Source organism: Scyliorhinus torazame, chromosome 11 (assembly GCF_047496885.1).
Source record: "Scyliorhinus torazame isolate Kashiwa2021f chromosome 11, sScyTor2.1, whole genome shotgun sequence".
NCBI classification, from domain to species: Eukaryota; Metazoa; Chordata; class Chondrichthyes; order Carcharhiniformes; family Scyliorhinidae; genus Scyliorhinus; species Scyliorhinus torazame.
This window is the reverse complement of record NC_092717.1, coordinates 47,741,454-47,767,191: the sequence shown is the minus strand read 5'-3', so window position 1 is coordinate 47,767,191 and position 25,738 is coordinate 47,741,454. Positions and strand designations below refer to the sequence as shown.

General features: G+C 50.6%; 1 protein-coding gene and 2 long non-coding RNA genes across 5 annotated transcripts in view; 1 reads left to right on the top strand and 2 right to left on the bottom strand.

The window, feature by feature from the left end:
• The window catches only part of oxr1a (oxidation resistance 1a), a 704,666-nt gene that overhangs the window by 314,460 nt on the left and 364,468 nt on the right, over positions 1–25,738 (bottom strand). The gene's annotated exons all lie outside the window — the stretch shown is intronic.
• LOC140385264 (uncharacterized) lies at positions 3,957–5,390 on the bottom strand. The gene is made up of 2 exons (XR_011933323.1): positions 5,245–5,390; positions 3,957–4,337 (listed from the first exon to the last, which is right to left on the bottom strand). It is a non-coding gene; the product is annotated as an uncharacterized lncRNA (long non-coding RNA).
• LOC140385265 (uncharacterized) overlaps positions 5,262–25,738 on the top strand; it is a 151,056-nt gene continuing 130,579 nt past the window's right edge. Inside the window, exon 1 of the long non-coding RNA XR_011933324.1 lies at positions 5,262–5,632. This is a non-coding gene — a long non-coding RNA (uncharacterized lncRNA). The remainder of the gene's footprint in view (positions 5,633–25,738) is intronic.

The window sequence follows — 25,738 nt, the reverse complement described above, 5'->3', positions numbered from 1 at the left end:
GCTGAGGAACTAAATTCAGATCTTTGCTTCTGTCTTCTTACTGGAGGTTCTGAGAAACAAAGGTTTCAATGAGGAGCTGAAGAAAATTAGTGGCTTTGGGAATTAATGGGATTGAAGGTGGATAAATCTCCAAGGTCTGATAATCTTCAACCCAGAGTACTTAAGGAAGTGGTCCTAGAAAACGCAGATCCATTGGTGATCATTTTCCAAAACTCTTTGGGCTCTGGCATGATTCCTGCAGATTAGAGGGTAGCTAATATAACTCCACTATTCAAAAAGGGAACTATAGACCAGTGAGCCTAACGCGGTAGTAGGGAAGTTGCTAGAATCCATTGTCAAGGATTTCATAGCACAGCATTTGGAATGCAGTGGTCTAATCGGACAAAGTCAGCATGGATTGACGAAAGGGAAATTACGCTTGACAAATCTACTAGAATTCTTTGAAGATGTAACTAGTAGAGTTGACCAGGGAGAACCAGTGGACGTGGTTTATTTAGACTTTCAGAACGCTTTCGACAGGGGTCTCACATAGCAGATTAATATGTAAAGTTAAAGCGCATGGGATTGCAGATAGTGTCTTGAGATGGATAAAAAGCTGGTTAGGAAACAAAACGTTGGAATAAATGGACCTTTTTCCGATTGGCAGGCAGTGACTAGTTGCGGCAGGGATCTGTGCTAGGACCCCCAACTGTTCACATTTTATATTAATGATTTGGATGAGGGACCTAAATGTATTATCTCCAAATTTGTAGATGATACAAAGTTGGGTGGGAGGGGAAGCTGTGAGGAGGATGCAGAGATGTTTCAATGGGATTTAGGCAGGCTGAGTGAGTGGGCATATGTCACAGATGTAGAATGTGGATAAATGAGAGATTAACAGCTTTGGCAGTAAAAAAAATAGGAAGGCAGATTATTATTTGAATGATGTAAATTGAGAGAGGGGGTACTCAGCGAGACCGTGGTGTCCTAGTTCATCAGTCACTGAAAGTAAGAGTACAGGAGTAAGAGTACAGGTACAGCAGGCAGTAAAGATGGCATATGTTGGCCATCATAGCAAGAGAGGATATGAGTATAGGAAAAGGGATGTATTACTGCAATTGTACAGGGCATTGGTGAGGCCACACCTGGAGTATTATGTGAAATTTTGGTGTCCTTATCGGAGGAAGGATGTTCCTGCTGTGGATTATATTCATTGGGAGTTTAGAAGAGTGAGAGGGGAATCTCATAGAAACTTAAATTCTAACAAGATAAAACAGGGTAGATTCATAAAGAATGTTCCCGATGGTGGGAGAGTCCACATTCGGGGTCATAGTTGGAGGATAAGAGGTAAACCTTTTAGGACCGAGGTAAGGAGAAATTTCTCTGAATCGGGAATTCACTACACCAGAAAGTAGTTAAAAGTAATTTTGGCTCCTCGATGTGATTATGATGCCCTCGGTGGAGGGAGAAGCGGAGGTAGTGGCAGCTATGGACGCGGAGAAGGCCTTCGACCGGGAGGAGTGGGAGTATCTTTGGGAAGTATTGCGGAGGTTTGGGTTCAGGGAGGGGTTCATCAGCTGGGCCAGATTGCTATATAGAGCCCCGGTGGCGAGTGTGGCTACTAATCGGCGGAGGTCAGAGTACTTTCGGCTGTACCGAGGGACGAGGCAGGGGTGCCCCCTGTCCCCCTTGCTGTTTGCATTGGCAACTGAGCCTCTGGCCATGGCACTAAGGGAGTCCAGGAAATGGAGGGGACTGGTCCGAGGGGGAGAGGAACATCGGGTGTCGCTGTATGTGGACGACCTGTTACTGTATGTGGCAGATCCAGTGGAGGGGATGGCGGAGGTCATGCGGATCTTAAGGGAGTTTGGGGAATTCTCGGGGTATAAGCTTAATGTAGGGAAAAATGAGCTCTTTGTAGTGCATCCAGGGGACCAGGGAAGGGGGATAGACAACCTGCCGTTGAAGAGGGCGGAAAGGAGCTTTCGGTACTTAGGGATCCAGGTGGCTGGGAGTTGGGGGGCCCTGCACAAACTCAATTTGACGCGGTTGGTGGAGCAGATGGAGGAGGATTTCAAAAGATGGGATGTGCTGCCACTCTCGCTAGCGAGCAGGGTGCAGTCGGTTAAAATGATGGTACTCCCGAGGTTTCTCTTTGTGTTCCAGTGCCTTCCCATTATGATTCCCAAGGCCTTTTTCAAACGGGTAGGTAGGAGTATCATGGGTTTTGTGTGGGCAAATAAGACCCCGAGGGTAAAGAGGGTGTTTCTGGAGCGTAGTAGGGACAGGGAGGGCTGGCTCTGCCGAATTTGTGCGACTATTATTGGGCAGCCAATGTGGCGATGATCCGTAAGTGGGTAATGGAGGGAGAGGCGGCGTGGAAGAGGTTAGAGATGGCGTCCTGTGTGGGCACGAGCCTGAGGGCGCTGGCGACGGCACCGCTGCCGCTCTCACCGACAGGTACACCACGAGTCCGTTGGTGGCGGCGACGTTGAAGATCTGGGGGCAGTGGAGACGACACAAGAGCGAGGTGGGAGCCTCGGTTTGGTCCCCGATTCAGGAGAACCTTCGGTTCATCCCAGGAAGGATGGATGGGGGATTTCGGAGCTGGCATCAGGCAGGGATTAGAAGAATGGGGGACCTGTTTATAGATGGGACGTTTGCGAGCCTGGAGGCGCTGGAAGAGAAGTTTGGGTTACCCCCGGGAAATGCTTTCAGGTATATGCAAGTGAGGGCCTTTGTGAGGTGGCAGGTGAGGGAATTCCCACTGCTCCCGGCACAGGGGACTCAGGACAGGGTGATTTCGGGTGTATGGGTTGGAGAAGGCAGGGTTTCGGAAATCTACCAGGAGCTGAAAGAAGAGGAGGAGGCCTCGATAGAGGAGTTAAAGGGCAAGTGGGAGGAGGAGCTTGGGGAGGAGATAGATGAGTGTCTGTGGGCTGATGCCCTGAGTAGGGTTAATTCTTCCTCCTCTTGCGCCAGGCTCAGCCTAATACAATTCAAGGTTATTCACAGAGCGCATATGACAGGGGCGAGGTTGAGTAGGTTCTTTGGGGTGGAGGATAGATGATGTGGGAGGTGCTCGGGAAGCCCGGCGAATCATGTCCACATGTTCTGGTCGTGCCCGGCATTGGATGGGTTTTGGAGGGGTTTCGCGAGGACTATGTCCAAGGTGGTGAACGCCCGGGTCAAGCAGAGTTGGGGGTTGGCACTATTTGGGGTAACGGACGAGCCGGGAGTGCGAAAGAGGCCGGTATCCTGGCCTTTGCATCCCTGGTAGCCCGGCGGAGGATCTTGCTATTGTGGAAGGACGCAAAGCCCCCCAGTGTGGAAGCTTGGATAAATGACATGGCAGGGTTCATTAAGCTGGAGAGGATAAAGTTTGCCTTACAAGGGTCTCTGCAGGGGTTCTTCAGGCAGTAGCAACCGTTCCTAGACTATCTCGCGGAGCGTTAGGAGGAGGTCAGCAACAACCCAAGGGTGGGGGAGGGGAAAAGGAAGGGGGGGGGAGATTCGGGTGGGTGGGGGGGGGCTTCCCTACGGGTATCTTTGAATGTCATATGGGGGGGGGGGTTACTGTATATGTGGAAACCCAATGTAAAAGTTTTGTATAATTTTTGACTGTTGAGTTTGCATTTCTTTCTTTTTGTTATGGGGGGGGGTCTTGTTAAAAATGTTGTTGGAAAATTTGAATAAACATTTTTTTAAAAAAAAGTAATTTCAAGAAAGAATTAGATATAGTTCTTTGGGACTAAAGGAATCAAGGGATATGGTGGGAGGGGGGAGAAAAGGCAGGATAATGGGATTGAAGTTGGTCAGCCATGATCATAATGAACGATATAGAGCAGGTTCGAAGGGCTGAATGGCTTCCTCCTGCTTCTATTTTTTACGTCAGATTTATTTTGTAAACTGCATATTAGTTTGGAGTTCAAATCCCGAGACGAGGTAGGAGTGGAAAATTCCCTTCTTCAAAGACATGTGTACAAAGTGAGTTTTTATTGACAATCTGGCAGGTTTGGTGGACATTTTAGGGCATATCACCAGATTTATTGAATCAATTTCTACAACATAGCACGTCACAAGTCAGTGCTGCCTTCAGGACTGGCCACAATTTGCAGTGTGGAATGTACAGTGGCGAGTAAAAGGGATCCACAAAAGGGTGTAAAGTTACACTGTCTCTCCTGACAAGTACGAAGTCTTACAACACCAGGTTAAAGTCCAACAGGTTTGTTTCGATGTCACTAGCTTTCGGAGCGCTGCTCCTTCCTCAGGTGAATGACAAGGCAAGATGGCCGTTGGTACCTGTCTGCACACTTCGCATGCACAGCATTAGCAGCGACAAAGTTAGGTAGGATCAGCTAAGAAATTGATCAAAGAGTTCAGTCAGAAAATAACCCATATTCCCAATGTTATTTTCACTAATCTACGCATCAATGCGGCCGACAATCAATCAATTCAGAGCGATTGCACAAATCTCGGTTTTGCAATGGACTAAATCTGCTGTCACCACGTCCTTTCCTGGGGAAGTAGGAATATTAACGTCACCATTAAATGGGGTCGCATGTCATGGAATATCAGCCTGCGACAATTTGCTGAAACTGAAATGAAAATTGATAGCGGAGTCCTGCAATGGGAAGCAGCACAAATCGCCCAGCAGTTTGGGACGATGGGCAGCTGACTCTTGGCAGATAAACACCCCCCTTTTTAAAAACATGCCAAGGACCGTACCTTCCGCATGCACACGCTGGAAGGGGTGGAGTCAAAGAGAAAGTGGTGTAACTTTTTCTCAGCTGTCAGCACTCTTGACTTCCCTTCCACACACACCCAACCCACCGAAAAATATCCTTTAAAAAAAAAGGATAATACACGTTCAGAACTATCCCCCTTTCTAAAAAGTACAGCGCTTTCAATGGTCGTTGCACTCAGAAACATTGCAGTGGAAAAGGTGATAATAAATAGGAGAGGGCTGCGTTGATCATTTCCACGCGTCTCAAGTCAAATAGAAAAGTTAAACACGCAGCAGAAAAAAGCAACCGACGCGCGTTTGAAATTCTCCAAGGTTTTCCTCAGCCTTGCGAACTTCCTTCTTCACAAAGTGACACGCCACCTGAAAGTAAAGCTGCCCGACATATCACTCAAAACAAAGCTAAAACATTGCAAAGAGATGCGCAAAGTATGAGTGAGTTGATGTTTTTTTGGGGGGGGGGGGGGGGCGCCGCGTCCCAGACACCGGCCCAAAGTTTAGTCCAAACTTGCGCTACTTGCCCGTGGCAGTTGGTCGGAGCGGAGGCTCTCGCGCCTCTCCCGCCTCCGCCGCCGCCTCGGTCTCCTTGACCGAGTCGAGGAAGCGGACCACCCGCAGTCCCGACCACAGTCTGTTGGAGCTGCCCCGCAACAACCTGCCTCCCCTGCCGGGAAAGCCGCTGAAATGTTCCATGCTCTCTCTCTCTCTCGGTCGGTCTCCAACGCGGAGGGCGGATCAGCCGGACGCGCCGAGCGCCGCCATCTTCCTCTCAGGAGTACCTCAGGCCAATGTTTATGTGGAGGATGTGACAACGTGTGTGGACGCGGCCGGTGCAACCTCTCTCTGACCCCGTCACCCGCACCATCTCGTCAGCTTACAAACGTTCAATCAGAGGAGCAAGACATTTGAGTAAGAGTCGAGAACTTTTTTTTAACCTGTACTTTATTCCAAACAATGTCAAATTCTTGCTTAATTTTGGCATACAGCTTGTCATTTTTATTTTAACAAAGCAACAACCCTCATTTTCCCCTATCCTCCCTCCATTTACCCCCTCCTAAACTTCCCAACCCATCCCACTAACTGCTGGATACCAACAGGTCCTTGAAAAAAGTGATGAACGGCATCCACCTGAAATAGAACCTTTCTTACGACCCTCTCCGTGTATATTTAATCTTTCCCAATCGCAGGAATTCTGCCAGATCGCTCAACCACCGCGAGGCCCTGGGTGGCACCGCCAACCTCCGTCCAAGCAGGACTTGCCTCCGAGCCACTGAGGAGGCAAAGGCCAAGACGTCAGCATTCCTTTACCCCCCTCAATAATAATAAAAATCTATTATTATCACAAGTAGGCTTACATTAACACTGCAATGAAGTGACTGTGAAAAGCCCCTAGTCGCCACTCTGCGGCGCATGTTTGGGTACACAGAGGGAGAATTCAGAATGTCTAATTCACCTAACAAGCATGTCTTTCGGGACTTGTGGGAGGTGTAGCTCGCTCACTGCCTGCCTGCCTGACTGACTCGGCGCCCATCCCTCCCGCATGGAGTCAGGGACCCAAGATGGCGGCGCCCAGTGGCCGCACATGGATCGTTTGCGGGGGGTTGGGGTCCTGGTTCTCCCCCTGAGATTGCGGCGAACCCCCGGGCCTGACACACTGCTACAAAGTGCCCCTTTTTGCCGCACCCTTTACAGAGGTCTGAGCGGGCCAGGCAGCGCAGTCGGGGGTGTTTCGCTTGCCCACAAAAGTAACAGCGGGGCCCACCCGGGTGATCTGGCGCTCTGGCAGCACAGGTCTGCGGGGGGTGCCGGGGGTTCAGTCGCAGCGGTGGTCCACAGTGCCCAAGGGGCTGCCGCGCGGTCGGGGGCGTAGGCACGGGCGTTCTGCGATGCCACATCGAACGAGGCCGCGAGGGCCTGTGCCTCCTTGAGGCCTAGTGAGTCTCTTTCCAGCAATCGCTGCCGAATTTGGGACAAAAGCATACCTGCCACGAAAGCATCTCGAACCAGTAGCTCCGTGTGTTCGTTAGCCGAAACCGATGGGCAGTTGCAGTTTCTGCCCAGTATTAACAGCGCACTGCAGAATTCGTCCAGCGATTCCCCGGGGATTTGCCCCCACACGAGCTGGTGACGTGCGTAGACCTGGTTGATGGGCTGAACGTATATTCCTATCAGCATGGCGAGCGCCGCCTGGAAATCGTCCGCATCCTCTATGAGAGTGTAGATTTCCGGGCCCACCCTGGAATGCAGAACCTGCATTTTCTGGTCTTCTGTAGATACGCCGGGGGCCGTTCGGAGGTATCCGTGAAAACACGCTAACCAATGTTTAAAAGTGGCCGCTGAGTTTGCCGCGTGGGGGCTGATTCGCAGACACTCCGGAATGATTCGGAGCTCCATGTCCTTTAAAGTCTGCGTAATAAATTGTAGCACAATCAATCACTCACGAGACGAGAAGGAGTCAAACGATGGCTTTATTACGCAGACTTGTTCCCCAGTAGCACAGTTACAGAATGCGACTGCTGGGAGAACCCGGGCACTTATACTCCGCCTTACTGGGTGGAGCCAGTAGGCGGCTGATCCAATCGGGACCCAGCGTCTATCCACCAATAACCTCTCGGCATCACAGGGTACCGTAATACCCCGAATACATACCACCACAGGAGGAAACCAGAGCACCGGAGGAAACCCACGCAGACTCGGGGAGAATGTGTAGGCTCCTCACAGCCAGTGACCCAAGCGGGAATCGAACCCAGGACCCTGGCGCTGTGAAGCAACAGTGCTAACCACTGTGCTACCGTCCTGCCCTAGGAGCTCTGGGGAGTCTGACACCACAAAGACCGCCACCAGCGGACACAGCTCTAGTTTGACCCCAACGATCTCTGACATGATCTCATAAAATGAGACCCAGAACCCAACTAGCTTGGGGTAGGGCAGGACCAGAACATGTATGAGTGATTCACAGGCCCCCCTGAACAACGCTTACACCTGTCCTCTACCTCAGAGAAGCACTCACTCATATGCACTCTATGTACTACTTTACTTTAAATTATATCCTAGTGATGGTTTCCCATCTCCAACAAACACTCAAATCTATCAGAGATCTTCCCTTGCCCCATTGCATCCCGTAATACAGGGTTTTTCAAACTTTGGGTCGCGGGCGGATATCGGGAGGGTCGCGGAACGATCAGTTGTGGCGTTGCTGATCATAGAAAGAAGTCCCCAATGGCCGCGACCGGCTTTTAAGAATGCTGGCCGCGGGCAGTCCTCGATTGTTCACTTGAATCCCTAAATACCTAAACTGTGCCTTGGCTAGTTTAAAAGGCAGCCTCCCCATGGAGTTTACGGGGAACATCTTGCTCTTGCTCATATTCAATCTATACCCTGAAAAGGATCCAAATATTTTCAACAGTTCCATAATTTCTCTCATAACCATGGGAGGATCAGAAACGTACAACAAATTGTCCCTGAAAAGGGACATTCTATGTTCCTCACCTTCCCTTTCCTCAACATCTTTCCATTCTCCTGATGATCTAAGTGCAATGGCCAATGGTTCAATCACTAGCGTGAATATTAGTGGAGACAGCGGGTATCCCTGTCTCATGCCTCTGTGCAGTCAGAAATATCCTGAATTCACAGCATTAGTCCAGACACTAGCCATGAGGGCATTATATAGCAGCTTCACCCAGGAAATAACCCAAATCACCTTGAGACCTCGAAGAGGTAGCTTCACTCCACACAGTCAAAGGCCTTTTCTGCATCCATGGAGATGATTACCTCCACTACCTGCTCCAGAGGGTGACATGATCACATTCAAAAACGCCCTAATGTTAGATGACAACTTTTGGTCCCTCACAAATCCTGTCTGGTCCTCAAAGATCACATCTGGTAGGCACCCCTCCAAACATTTTGCCAGAACCTTATCTAATATTTTTGCGTCAGTGTTTAATTGTGAAATAGGGCTATAAGACTCACTCCCAATAAGTGCGACGCCAATATGGCCACGACTGTTTGTAAACTTCGGCCGGAAAACCATCTGACCCTGGTCTTTCCCCGATTGCATGGAACCAATACAGTCGAGAACTTCCTCCAACCCCAACGGTGCCTCCAGCCCCTCCATCTTCACCCTTTCTGCCACTGGGAAGGCCAATCTCCCCAAATGTCGCTCCATCTCGAGCCATCCTCTGGTAGTTCAGACTTTTATAGGCCTCGATTAAAAAAACTCAAAGGCTCCATTAATCTTATCTGGGGCAGTAACTAGCACTCCCCCCATATCTTTAACCTAAGTTATTTCCCGTGTGGCTGCATGCCATATCAATTGGTGAGCCAATAATCGATTGGTTTTATCCCCAAACGCATAAAATGTCCTTCGCAAACGGCGAAGCTGGCTCTTCTCATTCCACGTTGATTCAAACTGAATCATCATTTATTTTGTTGAGTATGTTAATTGCAGCCTTGTTGGTTTGTTTTGATTTGTGATTATGTTTGTTGTGTGAAAATATAAATGTCTCAATAAAATATTTTTTGAAGAAAAAAACTAACACCACTGGTGCACCCACCAGCAGTCCACTCACCATAACATATGGCTCGCCAGGGTCAGTCAAAATTCTAATTGCCGTAAATGCCATCCTCCTGTTGATCAAGGTCGCAACTCCTCTCGACCCTGAATCAAAATTTGAATGGAACACCTGCCCCACCCACCATTTCCTCAGTCTCGTCTGATTAAGTGTGACTCCTGCAAGAAGACTTATCTCTGCGTTCAAAGTCCTCAAATGAGTAAACACCCGAGACCTTTTAACTGGACCATTAAATTCCCTAAAGTTCTACGCTACCAACCTAGTGGGGGGCTCCTGGACCCTTCCTCAAGTAAAGTCAGCCATATCCCCTCTGTGAGGATGCCCAACTGGGCCCCAACCTACCTCGAATCCAAACCCACCCAATTGGATGCCGCCTCCACCCCTACATATGCCCATACATAAAGAGAACCTAGTCGGCAACATTTTATCTACCCCCCTCCACTCCCCCCCCCCCCCCCCACCGACCGTCCACCCAACACCCCTTTCCCTCACCCTTCCAAACATCTGCTAACCATCCCTCCCAGCTCAAATAGGCACCCAATCCTTCCCACCCCAATACAGAAAACTCAACCAACCCAAACCCATTACCTCACCCAATAAACAAAACAGAAACCACTCCCACCCCAAGCATCCAGCCACAGCCCCCATCCCCACTTTGCTTCCGTTAACTAGCAAAACCGCTAGCCAGGCGGCCTTCATCCAGCAAGTCCGAAAGATTTTTAAAAAAGGGAAAGCCCACCAGAAAGAGCCAAACACCCACTTACCCCAGTCTCTCGTCCAAAACAAAAGTACACGTTAGGCAAAATAATAAATAAATAAAGAGTCCACACCCCTAATTGACCAAACTACTCCATACTATCACGTGTGAGAAGAAGAAGAACACGGAGTCCCAAATAGCTAAAACACAAACAGTGACAGGAACTACACATGAGCATGTGAAATTTGAAAAATTCCCAAAAAATCCCATAACCACAATCAAATCTCTCCTGGTCCGCTCCTCCTTGCAAAATCATTTGCCTCCTCCAGCGTATTAAAGTAATGGTCCTTGTTTTTAAACGTGACCCAGAGTCGAGCTGGGTACACCATTCCAAATCGCACCTCGTTTTTGTAAAGCACCATCTTGGCCTTGTTCAACCCAGCTTGTCACTTTGCCAGTTCCGCCCCGACGTCCTGGTAAATTTAAAACGGGCTCCTCCAAATACCTTTCCTTCGTGGCCTTCGCCCATTTCAAGAGCCGCTCTTTATCGAGAAATCTATGAAGGCGGACTATGACGCCCAGGGTGGATCGCCGGATTTTGTTTTTATCCTTGTGACCGGTGGGCCTGGTCCATCTCGAGAGGATTAGTAAAGACCCCTCCCCCATCAATTTCCCGAGCACATTCGCCACAAATTCTGTGATATTCGTGCCTTCGATGCCCTCCGGTAGCCCAACAATATGCAAATTTTGATGCCTGGCCTGGACCTGTTCTAGTTTTCAGCCTTGGCTCTTAAAACCTTTTGGGTCTCCGTCATCAACTTAATTCAGCCTCCAAAGAGGCAATGCGTCCACTATGATCCAAGACCACCTCTTCCATCTCACGGATCTTTGTGCCTTGTGCCTCCATCCACTGCTCTACCCGCTGCAAGGTTAACCAAAAGGGGGCCACCGCTTCCTCGATTTCTTTAGAAACATCTTCCCCTATCAACTGCCTTTATTTATGGTACTCTCCCATAAGGACTTTGTTATAACCTGCCTACTTACGATTGGCTGGGGACTAATGACTATCCCACAATCCTGTGGGAGTATGAACTTCCCCAATGAGGGGGACGGAGAAACTCCTAGTATAAATAAGCTGGCCAGTTCAGGAACCAGCAGGAAGGAGAAGGTAGCAAGGGAAGTTACTGCTACTGTTATGTATATATTGTTATAGTAAATAAATGTTATTACTTTGTATCCTTAAAACTCGTGCTGGATTCTTCGTGGCCCTTACAAAACTGGTGACGAAGGTAAAAGTGAATAGCTGTCTACACTGCTGAAGCCACCTCCCTGGATTTTTGTTGGATACAGGTTGGAAGTTGTTTTCTATTATACCATGCCTCTGTACGGACGTTTGGATGTTTTTGATGCTGCGCTGGAAAGCTGGAACCAGTACACACAACGGATGCGTTACTATTTGTGAATATAGTGGGGCAACACTTTAACCCAACCCCGTCCACGATAGTCCAGCGTTACTGGTTTAATACCGCTGAGAGGACCCCTGGAGAATCCCTTGCTGATTTTTTATCTAGGTTACGCGGGATTGTGGAATACTGTGACTATGGTGAGACCTTGTCAGAAATGTTACGCGACCGTTTGGTTTGCAGTATTAACAATGCAGCAACCCAGAGAAAGTTGTTAGCGGAGCCAACATTGACTTTTCAACAGGCAATACAAATAGTCTTGTCCCGAGAGAGCGCAGAGCGAGGAGTTGCCTTGTTTGGATGAGAATGGGGACTGCAGGGTGGATGAGCAAATTGACCATGGTACAGAAAGTCATTCAAGTGGGGGGAGAAAAAAGGAACGCAGTGGTAGTAGAGGACATTAATATGAGGGGATTAAGAGTGTTCTCTTCAGCAAAGAGTGTGAGCTCGGACGGCTGTGTTGCCTGCCTGGTGTCAGAGTCCAGGACATCTGCTCAGGGCTGGAGAGGAACTTGCAGTAGGAGAGGGAGAATCCAGTTGTCACGGTCCATTTGGGTACCAATGACATAGGTAGAACGAGAAAAAGAGTACTGCATAGAGAGTATGAGGAGCTAGGCACTAAATTGAAAAGCAGAACCTCAAAGGTTATAATATCTGGATTATTACCTAAACTGCATACAAATTGGCATTGGGCACATAAAATTAGTGAGATTAATATGTGGCTCAAATACTGGTGTGGGAGAAAAGGGCTCTGGTTTGTGGGGCACTGGTATCAGTACTGGGGAAAGCGGGCGAGGGGGAGGCTTAACCATTGAGACAGTTTATACCTAAACTGTGCTGGGATCAATGTTCTTACATAACTAAGGAAGTAGTGAGATTTTCGAACGAAATAGTGGGGGGCCAACGGCTCAAATCTGGAAAGATGTGGTATATCAAAGAATTGAGACAGGATGAGAGAGGAACATAGTTATAAGGGAAATGAGGATTGGAGAATGGAAGGAAGGGAGAGAGAGAAACAAATCTTAAAAATGCACAAATAATCATAGAATCATAGAATGTACAGTGCAGAAGGAGGTCATCTGGCCCATCGAGTCTGCACTGACCCTTACAAAGAGCACCCGACTGAAGCCCACGTATCTACCCTATCCCCGTAACCCAGCAATCCCCACTTAACATTTTTTGGACACTAAGGGCAATTTAGCATGGCCAAGCCACCTAACCTTCACATCTTTGGACCGTGGGAGGAAACCGGAGCACCCGGAGGAAACCCACGCAGACACGGACATATAGTGACCCAGCCGGGAATCGAACCTGGGACCCTGGAGCTGTGAAGCAACTATGCTAACCACTATGCTACCGTGCTGCCCACTAATCAAGACCAGATGTTACAAAGATAACAAAAAGACAAAGCTAAAAACTCTGAATCTGAATTTGCGTAGCATTCATAGCAAAGTAAACAAATAGCGCATATTTGGAATAAATAAATATGTTCTTATCGCCATTACAGCGACCTGGCTGCAGGATGACAAGGATTGGGTCCTGAATATAGAGGGATATATGACATTAAAAAAAATAGGAAGCTAGGTAAAGATGGAGTGGTAGCACTATTGATCAGGATAGCATTCGGGATGACCTTGATTCAAGAGATCAGGATGTGGAGTCCGTTTGGGTGAAATAGAAGGGGAAAAAGTTACTGATGGATACACAAACAGTAACCACAATGTAGGACAAAGTAAACAAGAAGAAATATTTGGTGCTTGTGATAGAGATGGAAATAATGATGGGTGACTTTAATCTCCATATAAACTGGAAAAATCAGAGTGGCAGTAATAGTCTGGCGAATGAGTTCATCAGTGGCTTTTGAGATAGTTTCATTGAACAGCATGTTTTGGAACCAACCCGACATCAGATTATATTAGACTTGGTATTGTGTAATGTGACAGGATTAATTAATGACCTCAGAGTAAAGGCACTTGAAGACAGCAGCAACCACAATATGATTGAAGTTTGACAGGGAGAAGAGTGGGTCTCAGACTAGTATTTTAAACATAAGAAGTTTGCAGATGGATATAGATAGGTGCAGACACAATGGGCGAAACGGCCTCCTGCAATGTAACAATTTTGTGAGGTTGAGTGAGTGAGCAAACATTTAGCAGATGGAGCATATTGTGAGAGAATGTGAAGATGTTCACTTTGGCAGGAAGAATAACAAAAGCAGAATATTACTTAAATGGGGAATGACTGCAGGATTCCAAGGTGCAGAGGGATCTAGGTGTTCTCATGCAAGAGTCACAAAACGTTAGTACGCAGGTACATCAAGTAATTAAAAAGGCTAATGCAATGCTACACTTTATTACGAGAGGAATTGAACATAAACATAAGGATGTTATGCCTCAGTAATACAGAGCATTTGTGAGACCACATCTTGAATACTGTGCAGATTTGGTCTTCTTATTTAAGGAAGGATGTAGATTGATACCTAGAATGAGAGGATTGTCTTATGAGGATAGGTTGGACAATTTGGGCTTGTTACCACTGGAGTTTAGACGAGTCAGGGCTGACTTGATTGCAGTATTTAAGATGGTCTTGAGAAAGTAGACATGGAAGGGATGTTTCCTCTTGTGGGTGAGTCCAGAACAAGGCAACACTATTTTGAAATTAGGGGTCACCCTTATAGGACAGGAACGTCTTGTGGGGCAGTGGCTAGCACCCCTGCCTCTGAACTAGAAGCTCCGGGTTTGAGTCCCACCCAGGATTGAATGGCCAAGGAAGGTGCATTCATCATGCAGGTGGAGTGTCAACCTGCAAATCCTTCCAACATGTGAATGGCGGGAAGATCGGACGATATAGGGGCTGGTTTAGCTCACTGGGCTAAATCGCTGCCTTTTAAGGCAGGCCAGTAGCACAGTTCAATTCCCGTACCAGCCTCCCCGAACAGGCGCCGGAATGTGGCGACTAGGGGCTTTTCACAGTAATTTCATTGAAGTCTACTCGTGACAATAAGCGATTTTCATTTCATTTCATTTCATTTCATTTTTCATTTCATTTCACGAGACTCCTGGTCAGCCACCCTTGATGTGGAATAGTGCCGCTCAAGCTATCAGCCTCTAGTGACAGACTAGAGCCCTGATCCAAGAAAAACAATGAAAACAGACAACGGTCTGCCTGAGAGCACCTGTGGGAAGAGAACTGGAATTTTGGGATAGAGATGAGAATTATTTTCTCTATGAGGGTTTTGTGGGTTTGGAACTGTCTGCCCCAAGACACTGGAACCGGGGTCACTGAATATTTTGAAGGCAGGAATGGTAGATTCTTGTTAAGTAAGGGAATCAAAGATTATTGGGGATAGATGGAGAATGTGGAACTCAAAACCTAAACAGATCAACTGTGATCTTATTGAATGGTGGTGCAGGCTCCAGGGGATGAAGAGCCTACTTTGCTCCTTTTCTTAAGTTCATAAATTTATTTTAGTGTGTTTCTATCTTTGATCACGGTTTTTGAAAATCAAACCTGGTAAGTGGTGAAATATCCTGGAAAATCAAATGACAACTGGAAGAGTATCAGGTGGAAGATTCAGTGGAATTTGATAGTCGTTAAACCTCTTCAGGCATTGGCAAGCTGAATAAATCAGTCAACCTTTTGTGATCAAAGTTTCATTTATAGAATCATAGAATTTACAGTGCAGAAGGATCAATTCGGCCCATCGAGTCAGCACTGGCCCTTGGAAAGAACAACCTACTTAAGCCCACACCTCCACCCTATCCCCGTAACCCCACCTAACCTTTTGGACACTAAGGGGCAATTTAGCAAGGCCAATCCACCTAACCTGCACATCTTTGGACTGTGGGAGGAAACCGGAGCACCCGGAGGAAACCCACGCAGACACGGAGGATGTGTAAACTTCACACGGTCACCTGAGGCCGGAATTGAACCTGGGTCCCTGGAGCTGTGAGGCAGCTGTACTAACCACTGTTCCACTGTGCCGCTCTCAAGTATTATTATAAGGTATTTTTCATTACTTCAGGATGTCCCAATTAATTGCTTTTAAAAAAAGATTTTATTGAAGAAATTTTTCATTATAACCAAATTATGCCACACTAAACAGCAAATACATAAAGTTAAAATGTATGAATAGCACAATCGATAGTTAACAATCCCACTAAACCCAACCCATCAACATATAACTAAAACCCACCCTAACAGCTGACAGTGACTGACTCTTTGGTAAAGGAAATGAATGGTGCCATCTCAAGTAGAACCCTTCTACCAATGCTCTCATGGTGTACTTGACCTCCTCTAGATATAGGAACTCCATTAGATCACCCAACCAGGCTGAGGCACTGGGCAGAGTAGGAGATCTCCACCCCTGCAGAACCCACGTCCAGGCTATTAATGAGGAAAAGCCAAGGATAACCGTCTTCATCCCTGTGGTAGTATGCATTAGGGGTCATGTGGGACTGTGAAGCCGTGATGTCATTGGCTGACAGATCCCGGGTCCTGGTTGGCTGTTGATCTCTAGCTCCGCCCTGAAGGCGGAGTATAAGAACCAGGAGTTCTCCCCCACAGTCTGTTGCTGAACTGCGGGGAACAAGTCACGCTTAATAAAGCCTCATCGACTTCATCTCTATTCGTCTCTCGTGAGTCTTTGTGCGCTACAATTTATTAAGCGTGCTTAAAGGACTATGGAGCTCAGGATCGTCCCGGAATGCCTGAGGATCAGCCCCCACGCAGTGAACTCAGCAGCAGTTTTTAAACACTGGCAGACTTGTTTCGAAGCCTACCTCAGAACGGCCCCCAGCCGGGTCACAGAAGACCAGAAACTACAGGTCCTGCACTCGAGGGTAAGCCCGGAAATTTACCCTCTCATAGAAGATGCAGAGGATTTCCAGAGGGCGTTCGCAGCACTAAAGAGCATCTATGTTCGCCCCGTGAACCAGATCTACGCACGCTACCAACTCGCAACGAGACGGCAAAGTCCCGGAGAATCGCTAGACGAATTCTACGCCGCGCTGCTAATTTGGGGACGGGCCTGCGGCTGCCCGCCGGTAAACGCGACTGAACACACGGACATGTTAATTCGCGATGCGTTTGTGGCAGGTATGAACTCTCCCCAAATCCGCCAAAGACTTTTAGAAAAAGAGTCGCTAGGACTTTCAGAGGCACGGGCCCTTGCAGCCTCCCTAAATGTGGCCGCGCGAAACGCCCGCGCCTACGGCCCCGACCGCGCGGCAGCCCCTTGGGCTCCGTGGACCCCCGTCGCGACAAACCCCCACCCCCCACAGGCTTGCGCGGTTCAGGCGCCAAGGCGTCCCGGGGGGGCCCGCTGCTATTTCTGCGGCCAGGCGAAACACCCCCGGCAGCGCTGCCCGGCCCGCGCAGCGATTTGCAAGAGCTGCGGGAAAAAGGGCCATTTTGCGGCTGTGTGCCGGTCCTGGGGGGTCGCCGCTGTCCCCGGAGAAGAAGGAGTCCTGCGCGTTTCAAACGCTCCCCAACCCCCCCCCCCAGCGCCCCATGTGCGACCCGCAGACGCAGCCATTTTGGGTCCCGGCCACCGCTGTCCCCGGAGAAGAAGGAGTCCTGCACGTTTCAAACGCTCCCCAACCCCCCCAGCGCCCCATGTGCGACCCGCAGGCGCCGCCATTTTGGGTCCCGGCCACCACGAGGGGAGGAGGGGCGCCGCCATCTTGGGACCCCCCAGCCCTGTGCGACGCATGGGGTGGCCATTTTGTCCACCCCGCCGCCATCTTGTGACCCCCCAGCCATGTGCGATGCATGGGGCGGCCATTTTGTTCACCCCCGCCGCCATCTTGGACGGCAACAATGGACCCCAGCATCGACGGCTCCACGGGGTTCGAGGAAGACGCTGAAGCACTACATCCACGTCGGGCCTCAATGACGCTGGACCAAGCACGGCCCCGGACGCTCCAGACGACGACAACAACGGTGCTGATCAACGGGCACGAGACACCATGCCTGGTCGACTCCGGGAGCACAGAAAGCTTCATCCACCCCGACACGGTAAGACGCTGTTTTTTGACCATCCGTCCCAGTGCGCAAAAGATTTCCCTAGCTGCAGGATCCCACTCCGTACAGATCAAAGGCTTCTGCATAGTGACCCTAACGGTGCAAGGGAGGGAGTTTAAAACCTACAGGCTCTACGTCCTTCCCCAACTCTGCGCGCCCACATTACTGGGATTAGACTTCCAGTGCAATCTGCAGAGCCTAATGTTTCAATTCGGCGGCCCAATACCCCCACTCACTATCTGCGGCCTCGCAACCCTCAAGGTTGAGCCCCCATCCTTGTTTGCAAACCTCACCCCGGATTGCAAACCCGTCGCCACTAGGAGCAGACGGTACAGCGCCCAGGACCGGACATTCATTCGGTCCGAAGTCCAGCGGCTACTGAAGGAAGGCATAATCCAGGCCAGCAATAGTCCCTGGAGAGCACAGGTGGTAGTAGTAAAGACAGGGGAGAAGCAAAGGATGGTCATAGACTATAGCCAGACCATCAACAGGTACACACAGCTAGATGCGTACCCTCTCCCCCGCATATCCGACATGGTCAATCGGATTGCCCAATATACGGTCTTCTCCACCGTGGACCTCAAGTCCGCCTACCATCAGCTCCCCATTCGCCCAAGTGACTGCAAGTACACAGCCTTCGAGGCAGACGGGCGATTATACCACTTCCTAAGGGTCCCATTTGGCGTCACAAACGGGGTCTCGGTCTTCCAACGAGAGATGGACTGAATGGTTGATCAACACGGGTTGCAGGCCACGTTCCCGTATCTCGACAACGTAACCATCTGCGGCCATGATCAGCAGGACCACGACGCCAACCTCCAAAAATTCCTCCAGACCGCTAAAGCCTTGAACCTCACATACAACGAGGACAAGTGCGTTTTTAGCACAAACCGGCTAGCCATCTTGGAATATGTAGTGCGCAATGGGATAATAGGCCCCGACCCCGAACGTATGCGCCCCCTCATGGAATTTCCCCTCCCTCACTGCTCCAAAGCCCTAAAACGCTGCCTGGGGTTCTTTTCATATTACGCCCAGTGGGTCCCCCAGTACGCAGACAAGGCCCGCCCCCTAATACAGACCACGACCTTCCCTCTGTCGACAGAGGCTTGCCAGGCCTTCAGCCGCATCAAAGCGGATATCGCAAAGGCCACGATGCGCGCCATCGACGAGTCCCTCCCCTTCCAGGTCGAGAGCGACGCCTCCGATGTAGCTCTAGCGGCCACCCTTAACCAAGCGGGCAGACCCGTGGCCTTTTTCTCCCGAACCCTCCACGCCTCGGAAATCCGCCACTCCTCAGTGGAAAAGGAAGCCCAAGCCATAGTGGAAGCTGTGCGACATTGGAGGCATTACCTGGCCGGCAGGAGATTCACTCTCCTCACTGACCAACGGTCAGTAGCTTTCCTGTTCGATAATGCACAGCGGGGCAAAATTAAAAATGACAAGATCTTAAGGTGGAGGATCGAGCTCTCCACCTTCAACTATGAGATCTTGTACCGTCCCGGAAAGCTGAACGAGACGTCCGATGCCCTATCCCGCGGCACATGTGCCAACGCACAAATTAACCGTCTCCAAACCCTCCACGAGGACCTCTGCCACCCGGGGGTCACTCGGTTCTACCATTTTATAAAGTCCCGCAACCTCCCCTACTCCGTGGAGGAGGTCCGTACAGTCACAAGGAACTGCCACATCTGCGCAGAGTGCAAACCGCATTTTTTCAGGCCGGATAGTGCGCACCTGATCAAGGCCTCCCGTCCCTTTGAACGCCTCAGTCTGGATTTCAAAGGGCCCCTCCCCTCCACCGACCACAACACATACTTCCTGAACGTGGTGGACGAGTACTCCCGTTTCCCCTTCGCCATCCCCTGCCCTGACATGACAGCGGCCACAGTCATTAAAGCCCTTAACACCATATTCACACTGTTCGGTTGCCCCGCATACGTCCATTGCAACAGGGGGTCCTCCTTCATGAGTGATGAGCTGCGCCAGTTCCTGCTCAGCAAGGGTATAGCCTCGAGCAGGACCACCAGCTACAACCCCCGGGGGAACGGGCAAGTAGAGAGGGAGAACGGCACGGTCTGGAAGACCGTCCTACTGGCCCTACGGTCCAGGGATCTCCCAGTTTCACGGTGGCAGGAGGTCCTCCCGGACGCCCTCCATCCGGTCGCTACTGTGTACCACCACTAACCAAACGCCGCATGAGCGCCTCCTTGTCTTCCCCAGGAAGTCCTCCTCTGGAACGTCGCTGCCGACCTGGCTGGCGGCCCCAGGACCCATCTTGCTCCGGAAACATGTGCGGGCGCACAAGTCGGACCCGTTGGTCGAGAGGGTTCACCTCCTCCACGCGAACCCGCAGTACGCCTACGTGGAGTACCCCGACAGCCGACAGGACACGGTCTCCCTGCGAGATCTGGCGCCCGCCGGCAACACACACACCCCCTCGACACCAATCACCCCCTCCCTGCCACCGGCGCACCCCGCGACCGCCCCCTTCCCGGGAGGATCGGTCCTCCTCCCAGGTCCGACCAGAAGTGAAGCTGAAGCAGAAACCGTAAAGCTCCCGGAGATGACAACACTGGAACAAGCACCACCACCACCGGGGCTGAGGCGATCGACAAGGACGACCAGACCGCCCGACCGACTCGTGGCATCGGTGTAACACTAGAATGTTGTGGACTTTAACGAGAATTTTTTTCCTTTTCCCCTCTTACGAATACTGTAAATAGTTCAAAACAAAAAACCCTGTACATAGCCCAGTGTAGGGCACTGTGATGACATGCAAAAGTTTTTTTTCCTCCCAGGACCAGCCTTGTAAACCCCTACCACCATGCCAAGCACCACCCCGCCGGGTTCATTTTTAACAAGGGGTGAATGTGGTAGTATGCATTAGGGGTCATGTGGGACTGTGAAGCCGTGATGTCATTGGCTGACAGATCCCGGGTCCTGGTTGGCTGTTGATCTCTAGCTCCGCCCTGAAGGCGGAGTATAAGAACCAGGAGTTCTCCCCCACAGTCTGTTGCTGAACTGCGGGGAACAAGTCACGCTTAATAAAGCCTCATCGACTTCATCTCTATTCGTCTCTCGTGAGTCTTTGTGCGCTACAACCCCCACCTGCAGTACCGGCGAGTCTGAAACCCCCAAAATGGCCACCAGTAGACAAGGCTCCAGCTCGATAGTAAAAATCCCTGACATGGTGTCAAAGAAGGAGACCGCAAAGCTTACAAGTTTAGGACATGCTCGTGGTGTTGGTGTGAACACTAGCCGAAGGAGCCTTGTACAACAGGCACATCCAGCACTCAAACCTGGGCCCCAACCCGAAAACCCGAACCTCTTTAAAACTGCAAAGAGATACCTCCAATCTATTCTGTCAAATGTCATTTTGTCGTCCAATGAGACGATTACCTCTAGATCGGGCCTGACAGACGGGGAAAGAACCACATTTAACAATCACCACACATTGGACGACAATTGGTGGCCCTTAACAAATCCTGTCTGATCTTCCCCAATCATCTTTGGAAGACAGTGTTCCAACCTTAGCGCTAACACCTTAGCCATTACCTTGGCATTCACTTTAAGTAATGAAATAGGACGGTACGACCTAAACTCCATGGGGTCCTTGTCCTTTTTCAGTAGAAGGGAAATCGATGCCTGCACCAGAGTCGCAGGAAGGGAATCCCATGCTAAACAGTCCTCAAACATCCCTACCAGTAAGGGAACCAACTGTCCAGCAAACATCTTGTAAAACTCCACCGGGAACCCGTCTAGCCGTACCTGTTTTCAACCGCCTTTAGCCACTAGGACCTGCTCTGGACCCAACACATCTCCAGCTCCTCACGTTCTTCTTCCCCCACCTCTGAAAACTCTAAGCCCTCCAAGAACTCTGACATAACCAACCACCTGTCCGGCAGCTCCAACCTATAATGATTCTTATTAAAAGTTTCAAATGCTTCATTAACTTTATTTGGAATGGACACCAGTCTGCTGCCTGAGTCTCTGACCTGGATAATCTCCCAGGAGGCCACATGCCCTCAATTGGCAAGCCAAGAGATGCCAGGCCTCTCCCCATATTCATAAGTAACCATCCTTGAGTGTCTTGTCTGTGGACAACAGGTCAGACTGCATTTGGGGATGTTTCAGTATTCTGTATATATTTCTGGTTATTTGGGGCTTCTTGATTTGTGCTAGAAGGGTGGGAAGTGTCCAATGTATATGTGGTTTGGGGAGGGATGGTGGTGGGGGGGGGGGGGGCAGGCAATGTAGTGGGGGGGTAATGGTTAAGGAAGCAATGTGGTCTCCAGTGAGAAGTTCGAGAATTGCAAGGGCTTTGGTTTTGGTTATTCCTTTGCAGCGGAGGCGACTTCTCTTTTTTCTTTCCTCTTTAGGTGTGTGCCCTGCTGGTACCTCACTAGCAGCTAGGTCTTAACTAGTGAACGGGAATGAGGTGGGAGGGCGGCTGCAGCCTGTTGGACCTGTTTAGACAGGATTCGATGAGCCTCGCATGTTTGTTTATGATGCGACCACCAATTCACACGAGACGATTAGTAGAAGCGAACAGTGGGTTTTTTTGATTTTTTAAAAATATGTTTATTGAGAGTTTTTTAACAAAATTTTCAACCATACAAACAAACCCCCCCCCCCCCCGTAACAACAAATAAAGAATGCTCGCATAGCAAGACATGAACATGGCAAATCAATATGATACAGAACTTTGTACATTGGATTCCTCACGTACGTGTGAGTTTTCCGGATCGTTCATGTGTTTTCTTGCTCAAATGTCCCCGAGAAAAAAAAACCTTCCCCCCCCGAAAGATATCCCCCCCCCGGGTTGCTGTTGCTGCTGTCCGACCTTCATCTAACGCTCCGCGATATAGTCTAGGAACGGTTGCCACCGCCTGTAGAACCCCTGCGCAGACCCTCTCAGGGCAAACTTTATCCTCTCCAACTTGAGAAACCCTGCCAAATCATTTATCCAGGCCTCCACGCTGGGGGGCTTCGCCTCTTTCCACATTAACAAGATCCTTCGCCGGGCTACTAGGGACGCAAAGGCCAGAATTCCGGCCTCTTTCGCCTCCTGCACTCCCGGCTCGTCCACTACGCCAAATAGTGCTAGCCCCCAGCTTGGCTTGACCCGGACTTTCACCACCTTAGATACTATTCCCGTAACTCCCCTCCAGAACCCCTCCAGTGCCGGGCATGACCAAAACATATGGACATGGTTCGCCGGACTTCCTGAGCACCTCCCACATCTGTCCTCCACTCCAAAGAACCTACTCAGCCTCGCCCCCGTCGTATGCGCTCTGTGCACTACCTTAAACTGTATCAGGCTAAGCCTGGCACACGAGGAAGAGGAATTAACCCGACTTAGGGCATCAGCCCACAGCCCCTCCTCAATCTCCTCCCCCAGCTCCTCTTCCCATTTACCTTTCAGCTCCTCTACCAAAGCCTCCCCCCTCTTCTTTCATCTCCTGGTATATCGCCGACACCTTGCCCTCTCCGACCCATACGCCCGAAATCACCCTGTCTTGAATCCCCTGTGCCGGGAGCAGCGGGAATTCCCTCACCTGCCGCCTCACAAATGCCCGCACTTGCATGTACCTGAAGGCATTTCCCGGGGGTAGTCCAAATTTCTCCTCCAGCGCCCCTAAGCAAACGTCCCATCGATGAACAGGTCCCCCATTCTTCTAATGCCTGCCCGATGCCAGCTCTGAAACCCCCCGTCCATCCTTCCTGGGACAAACCGATGGTTATCCCTAATCGGGGACTACACCGAGGCTCCCAGCGCTCCCCTGTGTCGTCTCCACTGCCCCCAGATCTTTAGCGTTGCCGCCACCACCGGGCACGTGGTGTACCTTGTCAGCGAGAGCGGCAGCGGTGCCATCACCAGCGCCCCCAGGCTCGTTCCTTTGCAGGACGCCATCTCCAACCTCTTCCACGCCGCCCCCTCTCCCTCCATCACCCACTTACGGATCATCGCCACGTTGGCTGCCCAGTAGTAGCCACCCAAATTCGGCAACGCCAACCCTCCTCTATCCCTGCTACGCTCCAGGAATCCCCTCCTTACCCTCGGGGTCTTGCTCGCCCACACAAAACTCATAATGCTCCTGCCTACCCTCTTAAAAAAGGCCTTGGTGATCACGATTGGAAGGCACTGGAACACAAAAAGAAACCTTGGGAGGACCACCATTTTAATCGACTGTACCCTGCCCGCCAGTGAGAGTGGCAACATGTCCCACCTTTTAAAATGCTCCTCCATCTGTTCCACTAGCCGCGTCAAATTAAATTTGTGCAGTGCCCCCCAGCTCCTAGCTACCTGAATCCCCAAGTATCGAAAGATCCTTTCCGCCCTTCTCAACGGTAGGTCGTCTATCCCTCTTCTCTGATCCCCCGGATGCACCACAAAGAGCTCACTCTTTCCCACGTTGAGCTTATAGCCCGAAAAATCTCCAAACTCCCTTAGGATCTGCATGACCTCAACCATCCCCTCCACTGGATCCGCCACATACAGCAACAGGTTGTCTGCGTACAGCGACACTCGATGTTCCTCTCCCCCTCGGACCACCCCCTTCCATTTCCCCGACTCCCTTAACGCCATGGCCAAAGTTTCAATTGCCAATGCAAACAGCAGAGGGGACAGGGGGCACCACTGCCTCGTCCCTCAATACCGGGACTCCCCCAGCCGGAAATACTCCGACCTCCGCCGGTTCGTGACCGCACTCACCACCGGGGCTCTATACAGGAGCTTGACCCAACTAATAAACTCTCCCCCGAACCCAAACCTCCTCAACACTTCTCCGAGATACTCCCACTCTACTCGGTCAAAGGCCTTCTCCGCGTCCATGGCTGCCACTATCTCTGCCTCTCCCTCCACCGATGGCATCATTATCACATTTCGGAGCCTTCGCACATTGGTGTTTAGCTGCCTACCCTTTACGAATCCCATCTGGTCCTCGTGAATCACCCCCGGGACACAGTCCTCAATCCTCGTAGCCAACATTTTTGCCAGCAACTTAGCATCTACGTTAAGGAGCGAGATCGGTCTCTACAACCCACATTGCAATGGGTCCTTATCCCGCTTCGAGATCAAAGAGATCGTCGCCTCCGACATTGTCGGGGGCAGGGTCCCCCCCTCCCTTGCTTCATTGAAGGTCCTTACCAGCAACGGGGCTAACAGGTCTACAAACCTCCTATAAAACTCCACCGGGAACCCATCCAGCCCCGGGGCCTTCCCTGCCTGCATGCTCCCCAGTCCTTTAACCAGCTCCTCCACCCCAATTGGCGTCCCCAAACCAGCCACCTCCTGCTCCTCCACCCTCGGGAACCTCAGTTGGTCCATGAATCATCGCATCCCCTCTTTTCCCCCTGGGGGCTGGGACTTATACAGCTCCTTGTAAAAGGCCTTGAATGCCTCATTCACTTTCACCGCACTCCGCACCGTAGTTCCCCTGCCATCCTTGATTCCACCTATTTCCCTCACTGCCATCCTCTTACGGAGCTGATGTGCCAGCATCCGACTCGCCTTCTCCCCGTATTCATATATCGCCCCCTGTGCCTTCCTCCACTGTGCCTCTGCCTTCCCTGTGGTCAACAGGTCGAACTCCGTCTGGAGACTTTGTCTCTCCCTGAGTAGTCCCTCATCAGGAGCCTCTGCATATCTCCTGTCCACCCTTAAAATCTCCCCCACTAACCTCTCCCTTTCCCTGCCCTCTCTCTTCACCCTATGAGCCCTGATGGAGATTAACTCTCCCCTGACCACCGACTTCAGCGCCTCCCATACTACTCCCACCTGCACCTCCCCGTTGTCGTTGGCCTCCAGATACCTTTCGATGCACCCCCGCACCCTCTCGCACACTTCCTCGTCTGCCAGCAGTTCCACATCCAACCGCCACAACGGGCGTTGGTCCCTCTCCTCCCCCAGCTCTAGCTCCACCCAATGCGGGGCATGGTCTGAAATGGCTATGGCCGAATACTCCGTTCCCTCCACTTTCGGGATCAATGCCCTGCCCAGGACAAAAAAATCTATCCGGGAGTAGGCCTTATGCACGTGGGAGAAAAAAGAAAATTCTCTGGCCAAAGGCTTGGCAAATCTCCACGGATCTACTCCCCCCATCTGATCCATAAACCCCCTAAGCACCTTGGCCGCAGCCGGCCTCTTCCCCGTCCTCGACCTGGAACGATCTAATGCTGGGTCCAGCACCATGTTAAAATCCCCACCCATTATCAAGCTCCCTACCTCCAAGTCTGGAATACGCCCCAACATCCGTTT